General features: G+C 38.5%; 2 protein-coding genes and 1 long non-coding RNA gene across 3 annotated transcripts in view; 2 read left to right on the forward strand and 1 right to left on the reverse strand.

The window, feature by feature from the left end:
• Positions 1–27,582, forward strand: part of LOC131258013 (F-box/FBD/LRR-repeat protein At1g13570-like) — a 47,557-nt gene that overhangs the window by 11,261 nt on the left and 8,714 nt on the right. The gene's annotated exons all lie outside the window — the stretch shown is intronic.
• Positions 1–27,582, forward strand: part of LOC131258014 (F-box/FBD/LRR-repeat protein At1g13570-like) — a 55,627-nt gene that overhangs the window by 6,648 nt on the left and 21,397 nt on the right. The window lies entirely within an intron of this gene.
• On the reverse strand, positions 11,057–12,155 carry LOC131258015 (uncharacterized). Its single transcript, XR_009177769.1, has 2 exons — positions 11,223–12,155; positions 11,057–11,100 (listed from the first exon to the last, which is right to left on the reverse strand). It is a non-coding gene; the product is annotated as an uncharacterized LOC131258015 (long non-coding RNA).

A 27,582-nucleotide genomic window follows, 5' to 3' on the forward strand; every position in this document is an offset into this window, starting at 1 on the left:
AAGATGTGTTTGATAAACTTGCCAACCGGACATATTCGACATAAACATGTGGCCCGCCTTATTCTCATCTGTATCTTTTAGTATGATCATCTTCACAGTGGAGGCCATTTCATGCACCATTCAAATATTACGCGTAATGCCCTAGTGGGCTAGTGTGCTGCAGGTACTACTAGAGAGGGCTGTTGCTAAATAATTCTGTGAATGAGGCCCACCTGATATGCAACACCTGACATTTGATTTATTTTTATTTTTTATTTTTATGGCTGTAATGTTTAAATATGAGTCTCAACCCTGGCAAATCACACAAAATAACTAGAGAGCTAGAAAATAATTTGTTTTAAGACGTTAACCAACTTTACATGTGGCCCACCAAAGTGAAACTTCAATTTTTGAGGAAAAAGGATTCGAGCATTGTTTCCAAAAAGATGAAAAACTCAAATCTTACACACTTGTTACCTGTTCACAGTTGTGCATGCCTCCAGGGATAATGAAATTTTCACCTCATATGCATGTTACATGTATCACAACTATTTCATGTATAGCATGTCATAAATAGAAGTTAATCACTGTCGTAGGTAATTAAAATCTGGATTTCTGCATCAACAGCCAAATATTCCCTTTAATTTATGATTCATGTTTTTAAATTTAGCATTTTACAGTGAAAGAAACCTTTTAAGTGTATAATTAATGTTTTTTAGTATATTTGCTTGGGATATTGGAAGGAACTAATTTAGATAACGCTTGGATTTGGTTTTCGAGCATCATTATATCTCGGAGGATTGCATTATGAGCTGATCTCCTCCCCTCGTTATCGACCAATTGTGACATTCTCGATGATATTCTTTCTAAGACCCTAACACCTTTCGCAGTGAAGATCTGTAAGAATTCGAGTAAAAACGACGCATCGATGGCCATCATCCACACTAGGGTTTCTCCACTGAAGTTGAGGTAATGGTGCTAACATGACCGGATCCGAGGATTGCATCATTTTTACTTGATTTTGTTTATCTTTTAAAGATCAATAAAAGCTTAACATTTTCAAGAGATATTACTGATTTTGTTTATCTGTTCATTTCAAATCACAATATTAAATTAATGTTAAAATAGAAAGATGTTGTGAGCATTTTCATTAGTTATAACTGAATCTAACTCTCTTTCTTCTATACATCTGGAGGTCGAATTAAATTTATACTAAGAAATATTAGAAACATTCTCAACAGCAAAAGCCTTTTCAAGAAATATGGCCAAGTCTGTCTATCTCTACTGCACACCATCAGTAAATCTGTATGACAAAAGAAGAAAATTGTATGGCATTTCTCAACCGAAATCTTTTCATACCACACATCAAAAAAATTAAATTAAGGCCAGATAAGTAAAATTAATTATGCGGTCATTATAAACAACAACTGGGCCTTTTCAAGAGATATAGCCAAGTTTAGCTCTCTCTCTTACACATCAGTAGTAGATCTATATAAATAGTAGTAACATTGTAAGGCATTCTCAATAGCAACCAAAACTTACCAAAAGATACAGAGATTAAATTGCTAGAGGAAGAAAATGGTGAGCATTCTCGACAATAATCTCAAGTGCATTTTGCATTCAGATTAAGCAACTGTAATGAAACGGCACAAACTGAGCAAATGGTAAATGATGTACTCAAATCTTTCATTTTTATTTTCTCCGCGGCATTGACAATTTTTCTTCCAACACCATATGCTCACTCCCTCATAGAGTCATTCATTTTTCACTCTAGTCACTTCCATTTTCTACTTGACAATTGTCGTTGTATCCATATTAAGAATTTGGACTCCACTTGTAATAATGGTTAATATCATTAGCACCATAACTGCAATCATTGGATTGACATTATTTCTGTTAAACATCTTTTTGAAAAAGTTTAATTGGTTTACGGAACTTTACATCTCACTCTGAAACTTGTGTATATGATAGCTTATGAGTGGATGATGGTATGATGAATGAGCAATGTGTCTCTACAGTAGTGGTCGTACTTTTTTCGGTTAAAGTCTAGCAAAAGTAACTAAGGGACAGGAGTTGAGTAAATTTTCTTTACACTTCTCTCATTGGCATTGGCAATTATGTTCAATTATCGTTATAAGCATACGAAATCCTCAAGACTCATTCCTCATTATTAGCCTAATTGAATACTATTTAGCAATCAACAGTGCAGCATTAGAGAGAAATTGGTCCAGATTTGCAAGCACTCTAAATCACATTACATTGATCTTTGCAGTCTTGAATATGACATTGTTACCATTTGTGTACTTGTCAATGTGAGTTCATTACCCATAACTATGAGTTCATCTTAAACATTAAGTACCTCCTTTGGCATGAGTTCATCTTAGACATTAAGTACCTCCTTTTTAAGTGCCATTTAAATGTGTAAAATATCAGGGACATCATCAAGTGGGACACTAAGTATACTCATTCATATTGATGGCCACAATTGGACAGTCCAAATTGCATGCATGTAGATGAGTTGCTACAAGGCATCAATCTCACACCATATGTGTGGTCTTGTTGAACATTATTTAACTCTTCTCGCTCCCAGTCTTGCCAATCTAAAACACGTAGGGAAATATATGCCATCGCATGCCTGTCATGAATAGAATAGGTCAACTCATCAAAGTGGGCCACATAAATGTTGAGCGTGAACATGTACACCGTCTACATTGTCTTGAGATGTCCATTTTTTTCTCGTACTAGTTGCTGAGCTGATTGACCTGATTCTTAGACCAGGGACACATTACCTGAGAGGCCATAACTAATGGACAACATTAGTTATGCACATGTATACCTACAAACTCTACCGTGTTGAATGGTTTCGTGGAACTATCTCAGACGATGTGTGTATGTGTGTTTCATGCAATTGCGAATAAAAACTGAAATTATTGTGTTGATCCTAGCAGGATTCAGATTCCTTTTTTTGCTGCGTACATTTCCCATTTCCACTCTTCCCTATGGTGTGTGGCCCACTTGATCTTGCAAATAAATACCTTCCCAAACATGTGTTGAGTATCTTTGTTCATGTGCATTTGTGCATTACTAGTAGGGCACACCGGATTGAATGCCAACTGTTAAAAAAAAAAAAAAAAAATTTAAAATTTATAAATAAATAAATAAATAAATTTGTGAGCCACAGAAGTTTTCGATAACCTGATGTTTGTGTTTTCCCCTCATTCAGGTCTGGACCCTGAAAAGTTGCAACAGTGGACATCATTATATCCACTGTCATGTGGTGTGGCGCACTTGACCTTTTAGATATGCTTATTTTTGAGCTTTCTTAAATGAGCTTGCATAAGCGGATGTATGGACGGCGTGGATAAAACACATACTTTCCATTAGGTCCACCTTCTGCACATACATGCCATGTACAATCAAGGTTGACAACCTGAAAAATTGGTCTTTTGTAAGTTAAAATAAAAATGAGATGTAAGTGTTTACAACCAGCTCTTTTGAAAATTGTGTTGGACCACGGTCTTGTCTATGAATGGTAGGATTCCTTGAGTTCCATCTTCCTGAAAATGTTGGAGATGGGCCGGACTAGCTAATTGGCCTTTAGGATTAGCCCATGAGAGTGCAATTTCAAACCCTGTGATTAGACACATGGCAGATATCGAGTCCAAGATGAAAAGCAGGTCCCTGCTGAGTTTGGTACTTCAATGAATGGTAAGGTTGTAAATGGGCTGGGCCATCCTAATCGGCCCTCCAGCCAATCCAACGGCCTAGGATAGGGTTAAAATTTAGGCCTGTGGCTCAGTTTTGGGCCTGATTTTGGTCCTGAAGAACTAAACGGTCCAACCAAGAATTAAATTTAATAGCCATTACTATTTAGGTACAAACATAGTTGGAATTGACCCAAGTTAAGATCCATGGATCATTCTCGGGAGCCCATCCCATCAACGGTCCTATTTTAGAGTGGGCCACTTGGACATGATGATCAGTATAGGAAAATGAGCTGTTATGGCGAGATTTCAGCCATACATATAAAATGCATGTCCCTAGAGTGGGCTGTGCTCAGTTTGGGTCTGTAAGGCCTGGCCCACCTGCCCTCAACCATTGAGATCTCTTATAGAACTTTCTATTTTTTAATTAGACGGTTCGAATGATTGTAGATGAGCCATTAGAGGACTGTTTTCTCTATTACTGGATCAGCCTTCTTTTTATTGTCCGATTGTTGTGGATCTATAACACGGTCTATTAGATCAAGGGTCCATATCTAACACCCATGTGGCTTGTATCTAAGAAGAACATTGATCTGATACAAGGAGGTAGAGGTAGTGCACTTGCATGTGCTTTTTGCACACGTGCGAACCATCTGTTCATCAGGTTCGCCAACCCAAAATGAAAAAGGTTGGATGGTTTAATAATTAAACTTGTCAGTGTTCCACATTCAACATAAACATGTGGCCCACCTAATGCTTAAATCATCCTTAGTTTTTAATATGCTCATATTGGCAGTGGGGGCCACCTCATGCACCGTTAAAATGTTTTAATAAATTATCTAGGTGACACGTGTGCCACAAGTATAGGTTTGCGCAGAGTTACCAAACATGCATTGCTAAGTAAATAAGAATTACACAAAACCTGTAAAGGGATGTTAATGATACGCACACAAAACATGGGGCTGATCAGATTAGGTAGTAACCCCTCCGAGACCAAGTCCATCCTGAAGAAGCTCTGTGGGCCCCAACATAACGTATGTGTTTTATCCACGCTGTCCATACGTTTTTCGAGCTCATTTGAGGGCATGATCTAAAAAATAAGGTAGATTAAATCTTTGGTGGACCACACCACAGGAAATAGTGGTGATTGAATGCCCACCATTAAAAACTTCCTAAGGCCCACTGTAATGTTTATTTTCCATCGAACCTATTAATTAGGTCACATGGACCTGGATGAAAGGAAAACACAAATATCAACTTTATCCAAAACTTTTGTAGCCCCAAGAAGCTTTTAATGGTGGGAGTTCAATCACCACTTTTTTTTCTATGGTGTGGTCCATTTGAGATTTGGATCTGCCTCATTTTTAGGCTCATGCCCTAAAATGAGCTGGAAAAAAATGGATGGACGGCATGGATAAAAGACATACATCATGGTGGGCCCACAAGGCCTTTTCAAGACCAATACTAATGCCAATGTTTGTGTGATATGCTAAACAGGCTTGAGTCCCATACATAGAACCCATGTCAGATCTAAGTTTGTTTCCATTAGATGGGTTGTGTACTGTTTAAATCATCTTCTCAAAAATAACAAGCCTTTAAACTAGCTAAATCATACAAAATAACATACGGCTAGAAAAGAATTGCTTTAACCGTACCTATATTGTGGACTACTTTCGGACTGCATCCATTAGTGAGATGGCATCACATTGTGTTTACACTTTGACTAACATCTGCAAATCAATGAGTGAGATGCCTATTAATTTAGCTTAATGTGGAAATTCCAGAAATCTTGATGTGCATAGGACACAGATCGGCTGATGTAACTGAGACACCATAGCTGAGAAAAATAGAAAATCAGATATTCCTCTCCTTACACCTGAATTCAGAAATTAGATGAGACTTACGTTTATGACTTATGTGTTGGATGGGGACCTAGCGCGTGTTATATATTTGTTGTGGTGAAGAGAGTTTGAAACCCATCACAACTCTCTTCTCAGCTCCACACTTTCAGAATTCATGAAAAATATGTATGCCACCAAAATATGAAAAGGATGGATTGTTTCATATACTTGCCAACGGTATAGATTCAAGACAAACATGTGGCCCGCCTTATTCTCATCTGCATCTTTTAGTAGATCATATTCACAATGGAGGCCATTTCATGCACCATTAGAGTAATACACGTAATGGCCTAGATGGCACGTGTGCTGCAGGTAAACTACTAGATAGGGCTGTTGCTAAATAATTGTGTGAAGGAGGTCCACCTTATATGCAACGCCTATGTGACATTTGTTTTTTCTCTTCATGGCTGCCATGTTTAAATATGGGTATCAACACTGCCAAATCACACAAAATAACCAGATAGCTAGAAAAATAATTTGTTTTAAACCATTAACCAACTTTATACAACATGACCCACTAGAGTGAAATTTCAATTTTTGAGGGAAAAAAATCCGAGCATTGATTCCAACCAGATGAAAAGCTCAGTATCACACACTAGTTACATGTTCCCACTTGTGCATGCCTCCAGGTATGATGAAAATTTCATCTCACATGCATGTTACATGTATCACAACTATTTCATGCATGGCATGTTATAAATAGACGTTAGCCACATACTCATTTTAATTTATGATTCACATTTATAGAATTTATCATTTTACAATGATAGAGACATTTTAAGTGTATAATAAATGTTTTTTAATATATTTATTTGAGATATTGGAAGGAACTGATAATTTAGATAATGTTTGAATAGGAAGAAGATTCAGCCCTAGATCCAATTTTCGAAATGGTGTTCAAGATCTCAATCAGCAGGACCGCAGAGTGAGGAAGCATGGTGCATCAATTCATCTATTTGTGGTGTGGTCCAGATGATATTTGGATATAATTTATTTTTTGTATAATGCTCTAAAACAATCTCTAAAAATAGATGAACGGTGTAGATATAATAAATACATCACTGTGGGGCCCATGTAACTTTGATCTCCTTTGAACCGTTCGTACAACTCTCGCACGACACGTACCTACAGCAGCTATATAGCTGGTGTGTGGTACACCAGCTCATGCCCCAAAATGATATGTCAAAATAGATGAACAACATGGATCAGACACATATATCACCGTGGGCCCATGGAGCCCCTTTCAGGACCATTAGGGCGTGTTTGGCTGGACCGGTCCCATGGGCTTTGGTGGGATAGAATGGTTTTTAAGGTAATGATAGTAGTGTCAGTGTTTGTCGGTTGATCCCATGGGTTTGGGATAGCCCATGAGATATCGGTGTTTGGATGGTCACAAATGGATGGGTTTGCATCTCCACTACTTCTCATGGTGTGCCCCACTCATCGCTTTATAGCTGCATCAAAACAACTTCATGGCTGAATGAAGGCAGGTGGAAATGATGGAGGGAGTAGATATCTCATTGATATCTTGGTGGGCCCTACACATGGGTGAAAACTTATATCTCGAAATTGGCAGCATCCAGGCGCTGTTTAGCTGATGTGTGGTACACCAGCCAATCCGCTTCCCCCAAAACCCTCATTTGCATCCCTCTCCCTCTCTCTCAATCTCTCTCTCTTGATCTCCCTCTCCTGATTTCAACCCTCTCTCTCGATCTCCCTCTCACTCTCTCTCTCCCTCGATCTCCCTCTCCCTCTTCCGATCTCGCCCCTCTCTCTCTCGATCTCCCTCTCCCTCGATCTTCCTCTCACTCTCCCCCACCAGCCGCTGCAACCCTTTCACTGAAACGACAGTCCCCACATACGGGGTATCAGCTTCAAAATGATAAGAGCTTAATCACCAATGTGTGGTGCAAAAAGCACTATGGATGTGTCTTCTCCAAGATATTCCATAATAGTAACGGGAGCATGACATTTTGTTTTAGGTTTCTTATCTAGGCTAGTTTTCTGTATGATTTTTGTTTTGATGTTTGGCTAGGTTTTTGCCTATTGTACTTTCCATTTGTCTGTCTTTGATTCTTTGCTTGTTGGGCCCTTTCATCATAGGATCTTTCATTTTGAAATGATCTTTCAAAGGATCTTTCATTTTGAAATGATTTTACCTATGCTTCATGCGCGAAGGCCCATGATTTAGGCAGTTTGGATTGGCCCACATGTATGCCATGTATTACATAGATATATTATGGTTTTGTATGGATTTGTAGAGTTTGTTGAAATAATTGTCGTTCAATCAGCTTGTTTCTTCATTCCGTGACTACACTTTCTGTAGAGACAATACAAAACTTATCCCTTCTGTCTAAATTGAACTGAAGAACTGAAGATGCCATATGGAAATATTTATTTGAATATTTGTGATTCTGCTTGTCCATTTCTCTATTCCAGAAACTTCCATCTTGTCTATGATGATTTGAAGATAGGAACATTTCAAATGGCTTTTAAGGGCTATTTGAATATCGATAACTTAATTGAGCTATTTTCTGTTCTATCGCTAGGTAACTTCTATCGGCGCCTTTCTGAGCGCCGATAATTGTAAGTTTTTCCGACGCGAAAAAGTGCCGGTAAAAATCACTTAGAGTGCCGGTAAAAATGGTTTGTGGACACTTTTTCTTGTGAAAAAGCGCCGTAAGATTTCTACACAAGCGCCGGTAGAAGCCTTTGTATGGATTTGAGAGGCCCTTGCATGCCAATAATTTCAGGTCGTGTAGATACTCGACGGGTGTCGTGCTGTTGAACTGCTCCACCCACATGCCCATGCTCACATCTTCCATCTTGAAGAGTTGTTTCAGAGTTGAATTGTTGGCGTGAAGGCCTTTTTTTTCCTTTTCTTTTTCTTTTTTTCAAGTTGGTAATAAGGGTTAAAACAACAGCAGCAGAAGTTTGTACATCTTACCCTCAAGGCGTGTTTCTCAAACTCTGTTACAACAAATTGTGCAATGTCTGATGATACGATGTAGCCTGGGCCATTGGCATATGGTGGATAATCTTCTTCTAGCCATTCCTGAAACACAAACAATAAGCATAGTGTTGTGAGCTATTCAGAGTGAAGGAAAGAGAAGTTGGTAATGAATAAGACGATGAGAACGAATGACGAGGTTTCCACCAAAAACCATAAATATTACAATGAAAGTATATAAATCACCAGAAAAGCAATACCGCCCCAATGCTTGCAGTGTTTGCTGCATTTGACAATAGACATTCTACTAAAGCTGAAAAGTCAGCAGGGAATTGAGATTCTAGTCCTGGTAAATTAGACTAATGTGGCTATCCTGACTATGCAACAGGCCATGGTGTTTGGACCAGTGTCCTGACTTCTCTAAGAAATGAAAGGCCTGAGCATGAATAGAGTCTCTAATACTAAAGTTTTCAATTCAGTTCCATTTTTGCCAACAAGATATGAAATTTAGTTCCCAGTCTGCTCTATTTATTGCATTAAATCATCTACTTTTCAATCTTTTGCTTCCTATAAACCTGTAGTAAGTTAGTGAGGAAACACTGTTTTCGAAGCATGTTGGTGTCCCATAATACCTCTTTTACTTGCATAAGTAAACTAAGATAAGTACCCGACCCCAAAAACTCTTCTAAGATGGAAAAGGCAAGTAAAGTTCCAGATTTTCCTTTGTTTCTTCCAAACAGTTCAATATGTAACCATGGCCGTCCCCCATTCAAGGAATGCAATTCAGAGCATTTTATCATCAAGTGCGATTTAGTACCACATAATTACTCAAGCAACAAATTTTATTTTATTTTATTTTTAAAAGAGCAATATAATAATTTAAGGGAAAGATGGGGAAAGTTAATTTATACCTCATATGTCACAGCCCATTAACCATAACGCAAGGGCTTGTGGTAGTAATTCATGTTTCCAACATGTAGGCTTCTACCAATGGGGACTTTCTTGGCTTCCTTAATCACCGAATCTATTCTGACCAATGTGTCATCATCACATTTCATGATATAATTTGTAGAGACTGTACGGACCTGTGTCAATAAACAAATACATTAAGTCCAGCAATCCTTATAAACTTTTTCATTATCAAGGCATACAATTTTCTAACTTTTTCTTTCTTAATGATAACAAGATTTCATAATTAGAAGTATTTCTATTCTGACAAATGTGTCATCGTCACATTTCATGATATAATTTGCAGAGAATGCATAGACCTGTGTCAATAAACAAATACATCAAGTCCATCAATCCTTATAAACTTTTCCATTATCAAGGCATACAAATTTCTAATTTTTTTCCTTAACGATAACAATATTTCATAATTAGAAGTATTTCCAACTTTGATAGTTGAATTTCACTCACCCCATACTCACAGATGGCAACCGTCTTCAAAACAACCAGATCATAGCTATCCATGAAAGGCACTATTACAATGTCGCCGAAGAACTCTGCTTCTTTCTTTAGCTCCACATTCACTTCCTTCCTTCCATGCTTTCCTCAAAAATGATACCCAACATTAGATTCTAAATTCAAGTTAAAACAGTGCAAAGATACACATGGATGGTTTCAGAGAATGACTCAAGAGATGCCCTTACCAGTGCCACAAAGAATCGGGCCACCACATTAGAAGATATGATTTGTTGTGACTGCATCCAAGACTTCCTTGACAGCATAAGCTTTCTATTCTTAGTATCTGAAAAGCTACTTCGTTGCTGATTCCAACTCTAGATATGCCTCAACTAATAGAGGATGACCTGATTTTCTAAAAATGCTTATAGAAAATTGACGGATGGTTCCATGAGAAAGGAAAATATATGAAGAACACAACAAAGTGTGATATGATACCATCTGAAAAAGAAAGAAAATAGTGTTAGTATTTCTCTATATCATGTGTACAACTTATAGGGAGATTAATCCCTATCTCTAGGAACAGTTGCAACAAAAAATTGTTATCTATAGCAGCAATTACAACAAACAGTTCTTATCTCTATGCACAACTAGAAGATATAAGGTTGACAATGAGAAAATCAAATTCTAATAGGATCCACCACCACTCCAAATACCGCGGCATCTCCCTACCGCATCCACACCAAGAGTAAATGTGTCGGTATTGAATCAGCCACTTCAGCCTTGATCATCAAAGCTTCTTAAAATTCCTCACATCCTAAACTCCATAATGCATTAGCCGCTCTCATGCTAATGGAACACATGCCAGTCCCCTGTCATCTAAATGTTTATATTAAAAACAACACGGCTAGCATAGATGACCGGCTTATTGGCATTAAGCCCATTAAAGTAGAGTCCAAATGATATGTTAATGTCCCTTGACATACGCCTGTCTAACTGAAGGAAATGATTAAGGCAACCATTCTTCTCTGTCGCTGATAAGGTACTTGCTACAATTGACCATTGTCTCCAAGGATGGAAGTCAAGGACACTTCCATGAAGAGATGTGTCTAGATGTAAGCACTGAAAACTAGGAGGACCTTCCATCCACATGGAATTGAATAATCTGGACCACAGAAATTTAGTTTCTTAATACAAATTGTGGGAACATTATAATAAATGTGCTCTTGCATGCATGATTCTATAAACATATATACAAAAAAGGTCCACCATAAGTGGATGGTGTACCTTTAAATCTGACATCCTTGAGGGCCTTTCGGTGCACAAACTTGACTATGTTCCCACATCTGAGAGCTTCATTAATGACCTTCAATTAAAAAAAAATTAAAAATCATAAACATCATGGGAAACAGGCTAGAAAGTGAGAAAAATAATAATAAAAAGAACAAGGAGGACAGATAGAAAAAGCAATAAACAAAAGTGTTAATCTAGCATGTGTGTTTTGCACCATTCATTAAAAGTAGGCTGATCCACTACAAAGCTTTTTAGCTTGAGTTTGACCTACAATTCTAGGTGTGGGCCCATTTTGATTTGTGCATGACATCCAATCTAATTAACTACCTTTGGACCTCTTCATGTTCTCCTTGGCACTCAAAAGAAACTCACTTGGATATGATGTGGACAACTTGAGTTTTGGAACGGCCTAATTTTTGGGGTGTCCGTTTATAGTGGGGTGCAAGTCTGAATGGATGCATTGGATGGCATATAGAAAACACGCTGGGCCCCACATCCAATTTGGAAGATTTTAGTGGTGGGAACCCACACCCAACAATTTCCTCTGGAACGGCCTTAGGTTTGGACAGCCTAGTTTTTGGGCTCGAGGAGATGCTGTTGGGGCATGTGATGGATGGATTTGATTTTGGTGGGCCCCACATATTGCATTGTAGATTAAGCATAACCTACAAAGCTTCTAATGGATCCGGCCCCAAAAGTAGATGGTGATGTCTCCACAGTCCAAACAACCTATAGGCCTCCACTGTGACAATCTTAAACATCTGATATCAGCCATTGAACTTGGACCCATTGATGAATTAATTTTCTTCTGTGAATTTGATGGCCATGATCTCCTAGTTGGATGGTCACGATTGTCCATTAAGTTCAATCTCCACACCATGGTCCACTCACATTGGAGCCCCTCAGGCCTCTGTTGTAGATGGAGCATAAGCCAAAAATCCCCCTGATTGGATGATCTTGACCATCTGACCTCAGCCAATTCGATGATTATGATCATTAATAAGTTAAAATCATCATCAGGATATGATACATCCACATTGGGGCCATGTGTACCATCTATCCAATCACTACCATTTAAGAAACCAATAGAAAGTCATATATTATATATAATCTATAGCCCTTAATTTAAAAGATTAGAAAGGTAACACTTACATGTTGAGTAAACTTCATTTTCTAAGTCATTAGTACTCTCCTATTCCTTTTACATTTCTTATGCTTCCATGCTCTTGACTGTTGCAAAAAAAAAAGGGTTTCTTTCATTTTCTCTCTTTTCTTTTTATAAAAAATTTCAAAGAAGGCCATTGAATTTCAGCTTTTTTATATGGAGCTTGAAATGGCTAAAAGGGGAGGAGAGAGAAAGATGGTCTCTACCCTCAATTGTTGCAGAGCAGCTGGTGATTGACCCAAGAAGAGAACTGCCAATGCCATGAGAAGGGAGGTGGTTTCATACCCACCCAACAAAGAATCCAGTACAAAGCTCACCCTTTCATCCTCAGACAGGCTATTTGCTGATAGGAGTATTTCAAGGAAATCACTTTTCTTATTATCAGCAGAGATCTCTCCCTTTGATCTTCTCTCTTCAACTATAGCTTTCACTGTAGAAGATATTCTTGCTCTAGCCTGCATACACACACACAGTCAGTCAAAAGTTCTGGTTAGAAAGTAAAAGGAGCAAATATCTAATTTGAAATGACACTAATGGTGGTAGTTCACTAACAGTCTCAAAATGGTGGTGATCCATGCACCCTGCACATGTGATGCATGTATCAGAATCAGGATCTTTCAAATTAAGTGGCACTTTTTGGGATAAACAACAACCTCAATATCAGACTGATCTGATGGTTAGGATCATTTGGGCAACATCATTTTGGACTCTCAATCAACCATAATATGCCCATGGATTTCCTTACATATATGCCTAGTGTGGATAATTCACCACCCTTCAAAAATGGTGGTAAACTACAACCTTAGTCTTGTCAAATGATAAAGGAAAATGGAAGAGAGATGTTTACAACCCTGTGCCTTTCTTGCAAACACCCCATCTTTCTATTTATTGATAGTAGAGTAGTGCACTATAGGTACTGTAATAGTACCAAAACTAGAAGAAAATGGTGTGTGCATCAAAAAGATGGGTGTAAATGACACTTACCTAAGAAAATGGTATCTATGCATGAAAAGGGTCTGAAATATTTCTACTGAAATATGATTGGAAGTACCTGAACAGCTCTTGCATATGGAGTGCCTGGAATATATAATGGAAAGGAGATGAGTCCTTTCATGAAAGTGAGGAAATCTTCCAGTATATATATGTGTGTGCGTCTCTCTCTCTCTCTCTCTCTCTCTCTCTCTCTCTCTCTCTCTCTCTCTCTCTCTCTCTCTCTCTCTCTCTGTGTGTGTGTGTGTGTGTGTATATATATATAAAAAAAATTGTAACTCTCTTAACCCTAATGCATCACCCACATTGGAAGCCAAAAAAAAAAAAACTGCATCAGCCTCAAACAGCCACAACACCTGCAGCTTGACAAAGGGAAGACCCAGTAGCCAACGTAGAGATTCACCATAGCAGCCAGATCTTGATACAAAGCCAGCTAATTTTAAGATTAATGGGACCCACTTGCTGCACCCAATTCTAAAAAACTGGCATGGACAGCTCTTATAAAAAAGGTCATATCCCACCTAAATTTTTCGTCCACTCTCCATATCTTGCCAATTGCTCCAAAAATACACTCTACAAGTTTTTGAACTTCTTTTGTTGCCATTTCTCCCGAGCTCATAACTATTGCTGCCTCACCAATAGTTGGAGTATTTGGCATTACCCTGATTATTCGACCATGGCCACCCCATTCCTGCAAATCTTTTAATTTTGTTCCTGCGGCAATGGACACGAGAAGTTTCTTCCTTGAAAGCAGTGGCTTCAACTCCAAAACCACCTCCTTTACAACTTGAGGTTTTACAGAGAGAATGATCATTTTTTTCTTATTCAGTCCACTTCCATTGATACCACACAATGCCAAGACAGTCTCCTTTACCTCCAACCCAACAAAAACATGCGCGGTCCAAAGAACGAGCAAGAAAAGTAGGGCCATGGAGGGGCAGTTTCTAAGCAAACAACTATGCATATAATTTTTTTTATATGAAATATAGAATTGAGGCCATTTACATATTCTTCAAAGCATTGAATTTGATAACACAAAATTCGAAAACGGAAGTATATTATCCCATGCATATACCTTTTCGTAGACATCACTAATGGAGATGCGCTCCTTTCCGGGCATACTTGGAATTTCTAAGAACGATATGTAAACTTGCTCATTATGTTGGAACCGAGTCTACAAAAATAAATGATAAAAGTCAAATCATAAGAATCCCACAAAGAAACTAGTGCCATTGAAATTGCAGGCCTTTTCATAATCATAATTGATGATGTGTCAGATTATATGACCAAATCATGGTTTTTGGGGCTTCCGAAACATGCTCACAGTTGATGTCTGGGTCAGTATGGAAAACAGAACCTACATTGAGTGGGTTGCTTTTTCCCAACTTCAGCCCAAATTCCAAATTCAGAAAGAATTGTAAATCGACTAAAATCAAAAATTGAATTCCAGCAAAATAGTACTACCAAGAACCCTTTGAAGCTAGAATATTTGCCTCAACATCTCTTCAATTTTAACACATTTACGATCATAATATCTAAAACAGAACATGGATAAATTAAACAAAAAGAACAACGGGAGGTTTAAACAATTTTGGTACAAACAATAATCTAATTAAAATACACCACATCAACACAAAGTACGATAATCAGGCATAGAGCATAGAAACAAAACAAAATAACAGTTTACTATAGCAACACATCAAATCCTAAAAGCAGTTGTTGGAGGCTGTCAAACCAGATAACACATTCCAATGAAAAATTACAGAACAGAACTCACATTTTCATGCGCACAATCACATTTTGATAGTAATCATAAAAGGATACAAGAATACCATGCAGTTTTGAAAGAAAAAAAAAACGCATACCTCTCCAGCTTTGACTGTTATAACATGAGGTGTAAATCCAACACCTGCGGATCCTGCAGATCTGGTCTATAAAAGACAGAGAGAGAGAGAGAGAGAGATAGAGAGAGAGAGACCCTAGAGGAATAGAGGTGGATTGAGAAAGGGGAAACAAAGAGAGATGGTCGATTGAGAGGGAAAAGGGGAAATAGAGAGAGAGGGTCGATTGAGAAAGGGATAGTAGAGGTAGAGATGGCGATGGCTATCGCTGCATCTAAAGGGAGAGAGAGAGAGAGAGAGAGAGAGAGAGAGAGAGAGAGAGTCGCAACGTTGAGAGAGTTAGAGAGATAGCGTCGGGGGCGGTGAGAGGGAGAGAGTCGGGAGAGGGTAGAACATGAGGGTTAGGGCTTTTGGGAGGGTATTTATACCTGATCGTTAACCGTCGCCCGATCTTAGTTAGCGCCGACAGATGAGCGACACACAGCATCGACTAAGCCGACTGTGATGAATTGAAGATAGGAACATTTCAAATGGCTTTTAAGGGCTATTTAAATATCGATAACTTAATTGAGCTGTTTTCTGTTCTATCCTGATTCTTGTTTCAGTTGAACAACTGAAAATTTCATACAGGCTTTGGGAGTTTCTTAAATATTTTGATTCGATGGAGTTGTTTCTCAGTTTTATGTCTAGCCTTTAGAAAATTTTCAACTTCAACATGCCCAGAATTTATCCTTGTTGTATCATTCCAATTTTTTATATATGACTATCATATTCACCAATGCATATGGGATTTATGCCCTTTCCTAGATATGGTAAAACAAAAACATGAACATGCTTGGAGGATGGGCTTCAGCTTCATTTGTGATTTGTGGTGCCTTTAGTTGGCCTTTTAGCCCGTGTTCTTTTTTCTTTTTCTTTTTCTCTCTCTCTTTCTTTTTTTTTTCTTTTTTTTTTTTTTTTGTCAGTTCTTTTGGTTTTCTATTCCTATTTTGTTCTTTGATTTTATTCCCCTTCTCCTTGTTGCTCCTTTCGTTGTTGTTTTCCTTTTGGATAATATTATCATCTTTCAAAAAAAAAAAAAAAAAAAAAGAAAGAAAAAAGAGAAAGAAAAAAGAAAAATCTTGTGTGTTCAATGCAACCCGTTGCATTATGAGCTGATGATTCAACGAACTGTACCTTTCCCTTTGTTAAACAGTTCCTAATGCATGAATCATGATAATCATGAAGCTGCTCATGCATTTCTTGTCAACTTGTATTCCCCATTTTGATATTCCCTGTATGAGATGTTCTTTAACCTCTTGAGACATTTCCTTGTCCCTTGTGGGTATAACAATTCATTGTGTTTTTTGTTTGTAGAAGAAAGTGTAAGACACCTTTTTCTGTGAATTAAATGGCGTTTTTATTTTATTTTTTTTAATGCTTGGTTTATTTGCTTGTTTACATGATGACAAAAACTTTAATTTGTTATTCTAATACAATAGTTTACACTGCATATCTTCATAGTTTATAATATACTCATCTTCCTTGGAGTGTCTTACATTTATCCTTGGGTGTCTAGAAGGCCACTGCGAAGATGGTTTCAGCTTGTGTTAGACAGCAGTGTATCTAGATCACCCTTGTAGATCAGTAGGCTAATGCTTCATGGTGTACACATGTAGCTAGGAGCATGTGGCATTTCGTTGAGGCTCTTATCCTAAAGGACATCGGCTAGCTTAACATAGCAACTTAGCTATGTAGAGCCCATCAAAAGCTGGGTTGCACTTATCCCCTTGTTCATTGGTGTAGATGATAGGCCCTGTTAGAGTAGATCATTCTGCTGATAGGCCCTGTTAGAGTAGGCCTAAAGTTAAGATAAAACATACAAATCTGAATTTTGGCATGTCATGAGTTTACCATAAATGATATAATTGACAACTATAGTTCACACATCAATTGGGATGACCATGGCAATTGTAACAATTGCTATGACTTGGGTGGAGCTCATGTTTTATAAGTCAAAAGATGCAAAAGTGGACAAATTTACAAGATTGTTAATAGTTGAAGGTCCCATAGAGACAAACAATCTTATATTTCATAGTAAAAACAAACAAATCATCATCAAGTATCACTATGTATGTGATTTCATAAAAATATAAAAAATGATGCTCAAGTTTTATAAATTTGAATATTAGATGACCAATATTTTTACAATGGCATTAGAGGCAGAAGAATTTCTTTAGTTGAAGAGTATGATGGAAATGAGATAAAGGCTAAGTTTTTTTTTTTTATATATATATATATTTTATTTTAACATGCACCTGCCACACACCCACGCACTCAGTAGTGGGATTTCACCCATCCCACATGGTGAATCTAGGAGCCTATTTCTCAGCATGGCCATGTTCATGGTGGGTCCCATTCTCACCTGATGATGGCTCGGATCTTCCACACTTCAGCGAGTGTGCCTCAAAGAAAATCATCAATCGTTTTCACAGAATCTCATTTGCTTTTATAAAAGAAAATGCTGACCCTAATTTACATGCTTTTCTTTGGTGCAACTGTCCTTGCTTTTTCATGTATTTCAGTACATATCATGCTCCCTTGACAAAACCAATAAATGTAACAGATGTTTGTATGGATGAAAGTGCTGTGTCAAGCGATCTTGTTCTTGCTTTTCTTTTAGATTAAGTGGTCGTGAAGGACTGGTGCAAGCAGACTTCCAGAAATATCATAGCAGATCTTCTTTGTGGAATTTGTATCCTGAAATATAAATAGCCTTACCTTTTGAAGCATAGAGTTGCTAATATGATCTTGTAATTTTTAGATATGCTGGAGCCGTAGATGCATTTATACATGACATGTATGCTGTCCCGGCATGCGTGGTGGACATCTGAGCCATGCATCAGATGGACCCCACTGGACAGATGACCTGGCACAGAAATCAGAGCGGTCAACTCATCCGGTGGGCCCTTGCATGAAACCATTGGACAGTTCTAACTAATTGCCAACTGTCCACATTCAGCATATAATTTTGACCCATTTAATGAGTTGTCCAGCCTATTTTTGCCTAGCTCATCTATGAGGTGGGTCCACATGGTGCACTACTTTAATCCCTGACACTTTTCAGGCTGGCACATGTAGCTATATGTATAGGTGCCTACTGGCTTAGCAGATTGCAGCAAGTCAAGAGTTCTTACCATAACATCTTTTATAGATACTATTGGAGTATAAGAAATGAAAATGAAGCTAGGTTTGCTTCATAAGTTTGTGATGCAACTTACTGGAATATCCTCTGTAATTGAGGTTTTGGAATCAGCATTTAAGGGAACTCTCTCTACATCTTCAGGACTTGCATCACCTTTCAGAGAACACATTAAAGGCTAAGCAGGTCTACTTCAGTTCTTGCTTGGATAAAAAACACAGTTATGAATCAAAATAGACTAGGTCAGCTTTATTGTGTGCAAGCCTGGTTGCTTGCATTGTTCTTTTATGACTAAACAATAATAAACCATCCTTTGTTTCTTGTAACTTGCAGCTGTTGAATATGTCTGGGAATTCTCTTATGGGTGCGGTTCCAGCGGGCATTGGGGACACTACCAAAAAAAAGAGCAAAGCTGACAGTTGTGTGGTCGTTTCCCCGCTGATGGTTTTGACGGCTAAAAGCCATCGGCGAATTACAATAAATCCGTCAGCAAAACCAAAACTTTAAACCGTTGTTTGTAGGTGTCGTGGGTGTTACCATAACCTTGGGGCCTGCCTTGATGATGTGATGTATATCCACACCGTCCATACATTTTTTCAGCCCATTTTAGTCTGTGGTCCTAAAATTTAGGCAAATCCAGTACTCGGATGAACACACACCATAGGAGACTGTGGAGATTGTATACCATTAATCTGTGGTGTGGTCCACTTGGGCCTTTGATTTTCCTCCTGTTTGGGTTCATGCCTTAAAATAAACTTTCAAAATTAATGGACGGAATAGATAAACCACATACATCGTTGAAAATTTCTTGGGGGCGAACGAGGTTTTGGATCAAGGTTATATTTGTGTTTTCCACGCGAATTTCCTACCAAAGCCATTGTTCTCAAGTTCCTACGCTGGAAACATGGGTGGGGCCCACGGTGATATTTTTGAGAAATCTACCCCATCCATCCATTTTGTGAGCTCATTTTACGACTTGATACCAAAAGTGAGCATGATTCAAGACTCAAGTGGGGTGCACTAAAGGAAATGTTGGGTAGGGAATTTCCTACCATTGAAACCTCCCTGGGGTTGAAAGTAATGTTTAAATAACATCAATATGGTTCATAACATCATTCCTACTGTGATTAATTGAGAACAAAAATATTACAATGATTCAAAACTTCTGTGGCCCCACGAATTTTCAACTATGGATGTTCAACGCTCACATGTTCGGGCCACTTGAGTGTCGGATCCGGTTCATTTTTGGTCCCATGTTAGGGTAGATTTCTCACAAACACCATGGTGGGCCCTACCTACATTTTCAACACAGGAACTTTCAGCGAAGAATGGCTTTAGTAGGAAATCACAGATTGGCTGAAAGAGCATTGCGTAGTGAGATAACTCAGTACTCTGAGCGTATCAAGTAAACTCAGTGAGATCCACCATGATTTATATATTTTATCAACTTTGTCTATCCATTTTTCCAGATAATTTTAGGGCTTGGGCCCAATATTGAAGCAAATACAATGCTCAAATGGACCACACCACAGGAACAGTGTGAATTGAACATCTGTAGTTGAAAATTTCTTTGAGGCCAAAGAGGTTTTGGATCAAGGTTATATTTGTGTTTTCCATTCATCCATGTCTATACGATCTCATGAACAGGTTGGATGACAAATAAACATCACCGTGGGGCCTAAAAAGGTTTCAACAGTGGAAATCATTATCTCCACTGTTTCCTGTGGTATGATCCACTTGATCTTATCCCCTTAAATTAGATGGGAAAACGGATGGACGGAGTGGATAGACAACGTACATTCAATGTGGGCCCAACTAAGTTTACTTAGTACGATAGAACCTTACTGAGTAACTCAGTACCCAATCCGATTTCGGTTCGGCTAGTGACGCTGCCACCTACAGGTGGCTAATGGTTGGTGCTATGTGGACCCCATAATGATGTATTTGTTTTATCCATGCTGTCCATCCATTTTGAAAGATAAATTTAGGGTTGATCCCAAAACTTAGATCTAAATCTCAGGTAGACCACACCATGGGAAAACAGTTGTGATTGAATTTCCACCATTAAAAACTTCCTAGGGCCCACTGTAATGGTTATTTGACATCTAACCTGTTTATTAGGTCATACAGACTTGGATGAAGGGAAAAAATATATATCAGCTTGATCCAAAACTTTTGTGGCCCCCAAAAGTTTTTAATGGTGGCAGTTCAATCAACACTGTGCGGTCCACTTGAGATTTGGATCAAACTAATTTTTGGGATCATACCATAAAATTATCTAGAAGAATGGGTTGACGGCATGGATGAAACACACACATCATGGTGGGGCCCACAGAGCACCGACCACTAGCCATTGGCTAGTGGCAGGGTGAGTAGCCGATCCGTTTCCCCCAATCTGCGAAAAAAAAAGAGCAGTGATTTTTTTTTCTTGCGCGCCCTCTCTCCCACTCTCCCCCCAATCTTCTTCATTAGTAGCAGCCCTAACTAGCAAACCCTCTCCCTAACACGCTGCAAACCCCGTCTTCCCCACGACATCAACCCCTAAACATCTTGCAAACCCCTATCTTCTCCAACTGCAGCTCCAAAGTCCCAAACCCATCTTCGTCTGTGAGCTTAACAACCACTCCACCATTTCTGACAACTGCATTCCCCAACTGCCATTGGTGACGAAACCCAACTCTAGCCACTGCCCCAAGTTCCAAATCCACAGGCCAGACGAACAATTTCAGTTGTAGGAGCATCAAATCCGACCACAGTTATCGCTGCCCCTCCAACCCCAATGCCTAGAAGCCATCCACCACCACCATCCATGACCACACTATTGTACACACTCTTAAGATTCTCTGATTTATTTTTATTTTTTTTTCTATCCAACATTTCTATTTTTTTCTTTTCTTTCTTTTCTTTTTTAGACATGGGCATCTGATTGGGATTTGGGATGAAATTGTATTTCTTTTGTTTTTTTTGTTTTTTTTTTTTAAATTATTATTTTCAATAGAATCCTTTTTCTTTCTTTCTTTTCTTTTTAGATTTTTTCAAAACAGATCTCATTTTTTTCTTCCATAATAAATGTAGTTGTGCATGTTTAGACTTTTCTTTCTTACCATGCGTTGTTGCTTTGAACTTTTTATTCGGGTTCAGATCTGTTTTGTTTGGATCTCTGTACATCATCATTGTTATCTGAGTTGTTCTGTATATACTTTTTTTGGAAATTGTTTGACCAGGTTATCTGCGCACAAGTGTATGAGACTTTGTCGTGTTTCATCAGTAATCACATACCTGATTGGTCAAAAGCTTCTCAATCACCATCTGTCAGCATTGCCTGCAATTTTCATATTCTTAGCAATAAGCTAAGTGTCCATTTCTTAGATTGGCAATGCTTTTAAATGATACTTGTAACCTTTTTGAAGAAATAAAGCTTCTGAAGATGTGGTCTGTGGAAATTATATGGTATCTTGAGTTCGATATGTTCTTGGTGTTCGGATTTTCCCTGACACATTTTTTTTCTTTTGTACTATTGATTTTTACCATTTTCTCTTTCTTCACCATTAGACATGGTAGCAACAAAGCCCAATAGAGAAGGAATCTTCAAACTTACAGTCGGAGAGATGTGCAACAGGTAATAGATTTACTTCAATTTGAAATCTTATTTCAATTTTGATTTTTATGTGGATTACATTGGGTTTTTAGATTTTCAGTAATTGGGATTTTGTATACAAGTTGGTCATCTTGTGGACAATGTGTATCAGTCATTTACTTTGTGCTTCCACAAAAATTGGACACATGCCATGATGGTTTGTGATCTGAATTTTTGGTGAGGAAACTTGTTTGACAGTCATGGTCTGCTACAGCGGTTGAGGCCAAATGCACGCACACGTTGAAGGTGATACTTTTGTACTTTTGTATTATATGTATGCAACTGTTGCTTGATGTGGAAATTTGGCCCTGTTCAAGTGTATAACTGAATGCAATTTGGGGTCCATGTTGATGTTTGGGTGGCGCTTTTACGATGACTTTTACCAGGGATGATAAAACCACTGGAGGTAAGTTCACAAGAGTCTGCTTGTATCTTTGATTTCATGTTCCATTTTTTAATGTCTGCTAGTTCCATAAAATGGTGTTTGATCATTGCACACAATTGATAGCTTAGACATGGCAATTTTTGGGTGGGTCATTAGTTTGCATTTAGATTTGATAAAAATCATCTAAACAATGGAAATGATCCTCTTGAGCTTATTTTTTAAATAGAAGCCTCTCCATATAAAATGGACAATCAAGATTATTAAATAGAAGCCTCTCCATCTCCATGAAGTTCGGTGACCTTCAGTTCTCATATTGGTTACGTTCATTTCTCTTCCGATGAAGGTTTTGTCTTTGATATTTGAAGTGAGAATGGGCTGGTAATGGCAAGTCACATTTTGGTTACCTTCCTTTTCTGTTTTCTTCTTCTTCTTCTTCTTCTTCTCCTCCTTTTTTCTTTTTTTCTTTTTTTTTTTTTTTAAAATTTTTATTTTTATAATTCAAAGACACAGGGTGTCCCCACCTCTTTTTTCGAAGTAAGACTAATCCCTTCGTTTTCTGTTTTTGGTTGGAGTTGGTCACATAGTGAACCCAATATTGCAAATGCTTTTTGGTGACGCAGCCAAAGTATGGTACTGCTTTCATCAACAGCTTTCTTTTATCTTTACTAATTTTCCTTTTCTTTTTCTAGAGGTTGTTTCTCATCTACAGCCATAGGGCGTGTTTGGATTCGCGTATAGGGCTGTATTGCATTGTATTACTGTACGACACGTGTACTCCGGACATTGTAGACTGTATCGATGAGTCTTATCATTGATAAGCAGAATGTTTGGTATGAAGTGGGTTTGGAAATGTAATCAGCGGATATACCTAATTCATTGTTTGTTGAAGGATCAGACTCCGTAGTGAGAAAGTGTCTATAACACGGACCACATACAATACTTGCTATGGACCACGGATTGGCTACTAAAACCTGACACCTCCTAATGGATGGTGTTCGATGCTCTGAGGGCCCCACCACAATGTATGTGTTTCATCCAAACCGTCCATCCACTTATACAGATCAATATACTGTATGACACCCAAAATGAGGTATATCCGGCATCTAAAGTGGACCAGGTTACAGGAAACAGTGTTCAATCAATCGATAAAAAATACACTACCTGGTCTTACAGAATCTATTAGAATGATCTGTATTGGGGAAAAGAATGATCGATTTTTGGCAGGATGAAGCAGCGTCTACATTCATCTCATCTTCGTCGTAGCCAAAGACGCTAAGGTGAATATCCAGGCAGACGTCCCAGATATTGTCGGAGAGGAACGATCTCCTCTCTCACAGAGGTGAAGACGAACGGAGAAGAAGAATGAGAGCGCAGAAACGCGCTGCGCTATGGTCTCTCGAAACACCAGAGAGTTTTTTTTTTTTTTTTCGAAGGCGGTGCAACGCAATGAAGGCGTTGCACTGCAGGATGTGAAGAGACAACTGCACAGAGACGCGTGGCTTTCATTTTCTGGTTCGGCGACGTACACGGGCGGCGCGTGTATGGCTGATATCAATTCAAATTCAAATGCGTGTTAATGTATTATTTTAAAATAAAACAATGCAGTACATTTTGGGCCTGCGATCCAAACATGCCCTAAGGTGCAGTGTGGGGCTTGCTTGTGCTGGCTTGTGAATCATCGTGGTATCCATATCGTTGACTTCCCTACGATTTTTTTTGGTAAACTGCTTGAGCATGACCTTTCATGTGTAGGGGTACCTAATGATTAGCTGTTTGCTTGGTATGCATATCATTGACTTCCATTTTCAATTTTTCATCACTTGACTAATGCTATGGTATTTGATTGTTATAATAAGGTATGTATGAATCATTTGCGGGTGTTTTTGAACTTGTACTTCTATGAAATGTTTGGTGTAGTGAATGATTGCTTGCTTCAACAGTACTTTATCAATGTATGATACTGCTCGTTGTAAGTCGTGTTTCAATGTTCTCTCCTAGAATAAAATGGGATTGATTCACATGTCTTTTTATGGTTGAGTGTGATGTTGCAACCTGAAATGCAACTGGCTCCTAGGAAAACCAGGAAAGCACAAGTACACAGTGGCACCTAATCCTGAGTGGCACTAGTTGTAGAAAGGAGTATTTTCCTTTAAAGTCTCTTCTTTTTTATTTGAATATTTTTGATATTTTGCTTGAGATCTCATCTTTGGGACGTGTATTTGAATCATTTATCTGGGGTGCTACATGTTGGACCCCATTAAACTAGCTTTAGTACATTTTCACATGCATTGCTGTCCAAGAGTAGTTTGATTTTTAGGGGGGAGTGCCTCCGACAAAGTCCCTGCTCGGGTGGGCACACAAATCAAATTCAGGAGAGTAGTTTGGCTGGTGTTTAGATGCAGTATTGAATTGAATTGCCTTGAGCAGGAGAGTAATCCAGTTCTTTGATGCTCATGTATTTATTTGAAATTTGGATGGTATATTTGATTTTGATTTCTTCCTTTTCTATTACGTAGACTTTAACCTTTTCAAATAGGTTGGTTCGTTTAGGGTTTTGGAGAAATGAGTATATCGGGTTTTGGATGCGTGTTGATTAGGCAATCAATGCACACATCTAAAACTAGATATACCCATTTCTCCAAAGCTCTAAACAAACCAACCTATTTGAGAAGGCAAGTCTACACGATAGAAAATGAAGAAATTAAAATCAAATATATCATCCAAATTTAATTAATTTTTAATTTTAATTTAATGAGGATTGCTGACGGCTAAAACCGTCGAAAATGCTGACGGTTGGCCTTAGACGTCGGAAAGGCCGACGGCTTTAATCCGTCGGCGAGTAATGCCGACACATCCTTTACCGATAGACCTTGCGATGGCTTCCAGCCGTCGGGGAAGGTTATTGCCGACGGTTTTTAGCCGTCGGTGTTGAGCTTTCTCCCACCTGGATCCCAAAGCTTAATAGGATTCATCTAAGCTAGACCGTACCGTCGGAAACATTAATGAATAACCATTGAGAACTATTTGGGCCGTACAAGTTTTGGATCAAGCCAATCTTTATATTTTTCCCTTAGTCCACCTATTCTTGACATTATCAACAAGTTGGATGGGGAATAAACATTAAGAAAACCGTCAGACGGCAACCTCTTTATTTTTTAAATGGCGAGGACCCAATCACCATTGTTTTCTTTGGTGTGTCCCCCTAAGATTTGGATCCATCTTAAAATTGGCTGGAGAAACGTATGGATAAGGCATGGATATATATACAACACATCATCAAGGTGGGTCCCATGTAACTGTAACACACATGGGAATGGATTGCGTGGGTGACGTGTGTTCATGACACCAAGTTTTGTGGGCCCCGCTATGATATACATGTCATATCGACACCATCCATCCATTTGGAGAGATCATTTGATCATGAGCACAAAAATGAGGGAAGGGTTTGGCTGGTGTACACAACAGCGATATAGCTAGTGTGGGTACACGTACACACCAGAATAAATAGCAGAATGACAAGTTGAGCCAAATAGTACACTTGCTATTTTTTGCCAAAAACCTTGAGCACTAGTGGAAATCATGACAGTATAAATAGTAAGTTTACTATTTATAGTAAGTCACAAATTCTATAAGTTTTAAGTATAATTTAATTCCGAAACTTCTTTGCAAGGTTTATATTATTATTTAAGAGGGTGTCAGCGTGTTTTTCATCCATGATATTTTTATTTCGATTTTTTTAGAATTTTTTCTATTTTATTTTTCTCTTGGATCTAAGGTAATTTCTGCACGAGGAGTCGAGGGAAGTTTGGTTGATTTGTTTTTTAATTCGGAATAGATATCCTTTCCAAGAAGACTCTGCTCGACCTCATCATGCCCATCTTTCCGTCAGTATCAAAACTATCCGTCCATCCATTTCATCATTCGCAAGCCAAAAAGACATCCAAAGCTGAGGTGGGCTACTGCGGACAAGATTCCCACCGTTGGAGCCTTCTTAGAGCTCACCATTATGTTTATTTATCATCCAACCTATTCGTGTGACCACGGTCACACGGACCATCTAAAAGGTAAAGACAAATATCAGATTGACCCAAAACTTTGTAACCCTTTGGAAATCTTCAATAGTACATTATCAATTTCAATTGCTTTATGAGGTGTAGTCCACTTGAGCTTAGGATCTTTTTAAAATTTTGGGTTATGACTTAAAATGATTTTATAAAAGGCATAAACGGTGTGGATATGACTCATACAGCATGGTGGGGTTCACAAGACTTGGTGACGTAAACCCAATACAGAGGTCGGTGGCATATGCCAGACCACGCAATTCATCGCGCCTATGCGTACGCTGCCTCAGTATCTTATATTATGATACCCTTGAAGGCTACTCTAATCCTGTCTGGCAGTAGTCCTGGTAGAGTGCGGCGGTAGCAGGCGCAGATTCCCTGGGCAAGCCTTTCCTACGAATTTCGTGCGCCTGTAAACAAGCTGGGGCCCACCGTGCTGTTTATAGCCAATCCACCGCGTCCATCAGTTTTGAAAGATCAATTTAGGAGAAGGGACTAAAAATGATCTAAATTAAAAACTAAAGTTAGCCACAAGTAAGGAAAAATTGTGTAGGTAAATTCTTACTGTTGAAACCTCCCCGGATCCAACGTGAATTTTATATAACATCTATACCATTCATAAGGTCATTACTACTAGGATGAACTGAAAAATTAAAAATTATATTGATTCAAAACTTATGTGGCGCCTCTCATATTTCAACGGTAGAAGATCAATTCTCTCTCGTGTGGCCCACTTGAGTTTGTATTTGCATCAATTTTTCGCTTCATTTATTAATATGATTTGGGAAAACGGATGGAGGGGGTGGATTTCTCACAAAGAAGAGGATCGGCCCCACCTAGCTTCCTGTCGCAGGAACTTCATGCGAAAGCCGTTCGCGAAATCTGCGTTGGCGGGAGGGAAGCGGATTGGCTGGTGTACCTCACACCAGCTATATAGCTGCCGTAAGTACGTGTCGCGCGAAGACGAGCACTGACGCTCCTCGAGCTCCGAGTTGTACGAACGGTTCAACAGAGATCAAAGTTACATGGACCCACAGTGACGTATTTATTATATCTACACCGTTCATCTATTTTTAGATTTCATTTTAGAATAT

The sequence above is a fragment of the Magnolia sinica genome, chromosome 10, assembly GCF_029962835.1.
Source record: "Magnolia sinica isolate HGM2019 chromosome 10, MsV1, whole genome shotgun sequence".
NCBI classification, from domain to species: domain Eukaryota; kingdom Viridiplantae; phylum Streptophyta; class Magnoliopsida; order Magnoliales; family Magnoliaceae; genus Magnolia; species Magnolia sinica.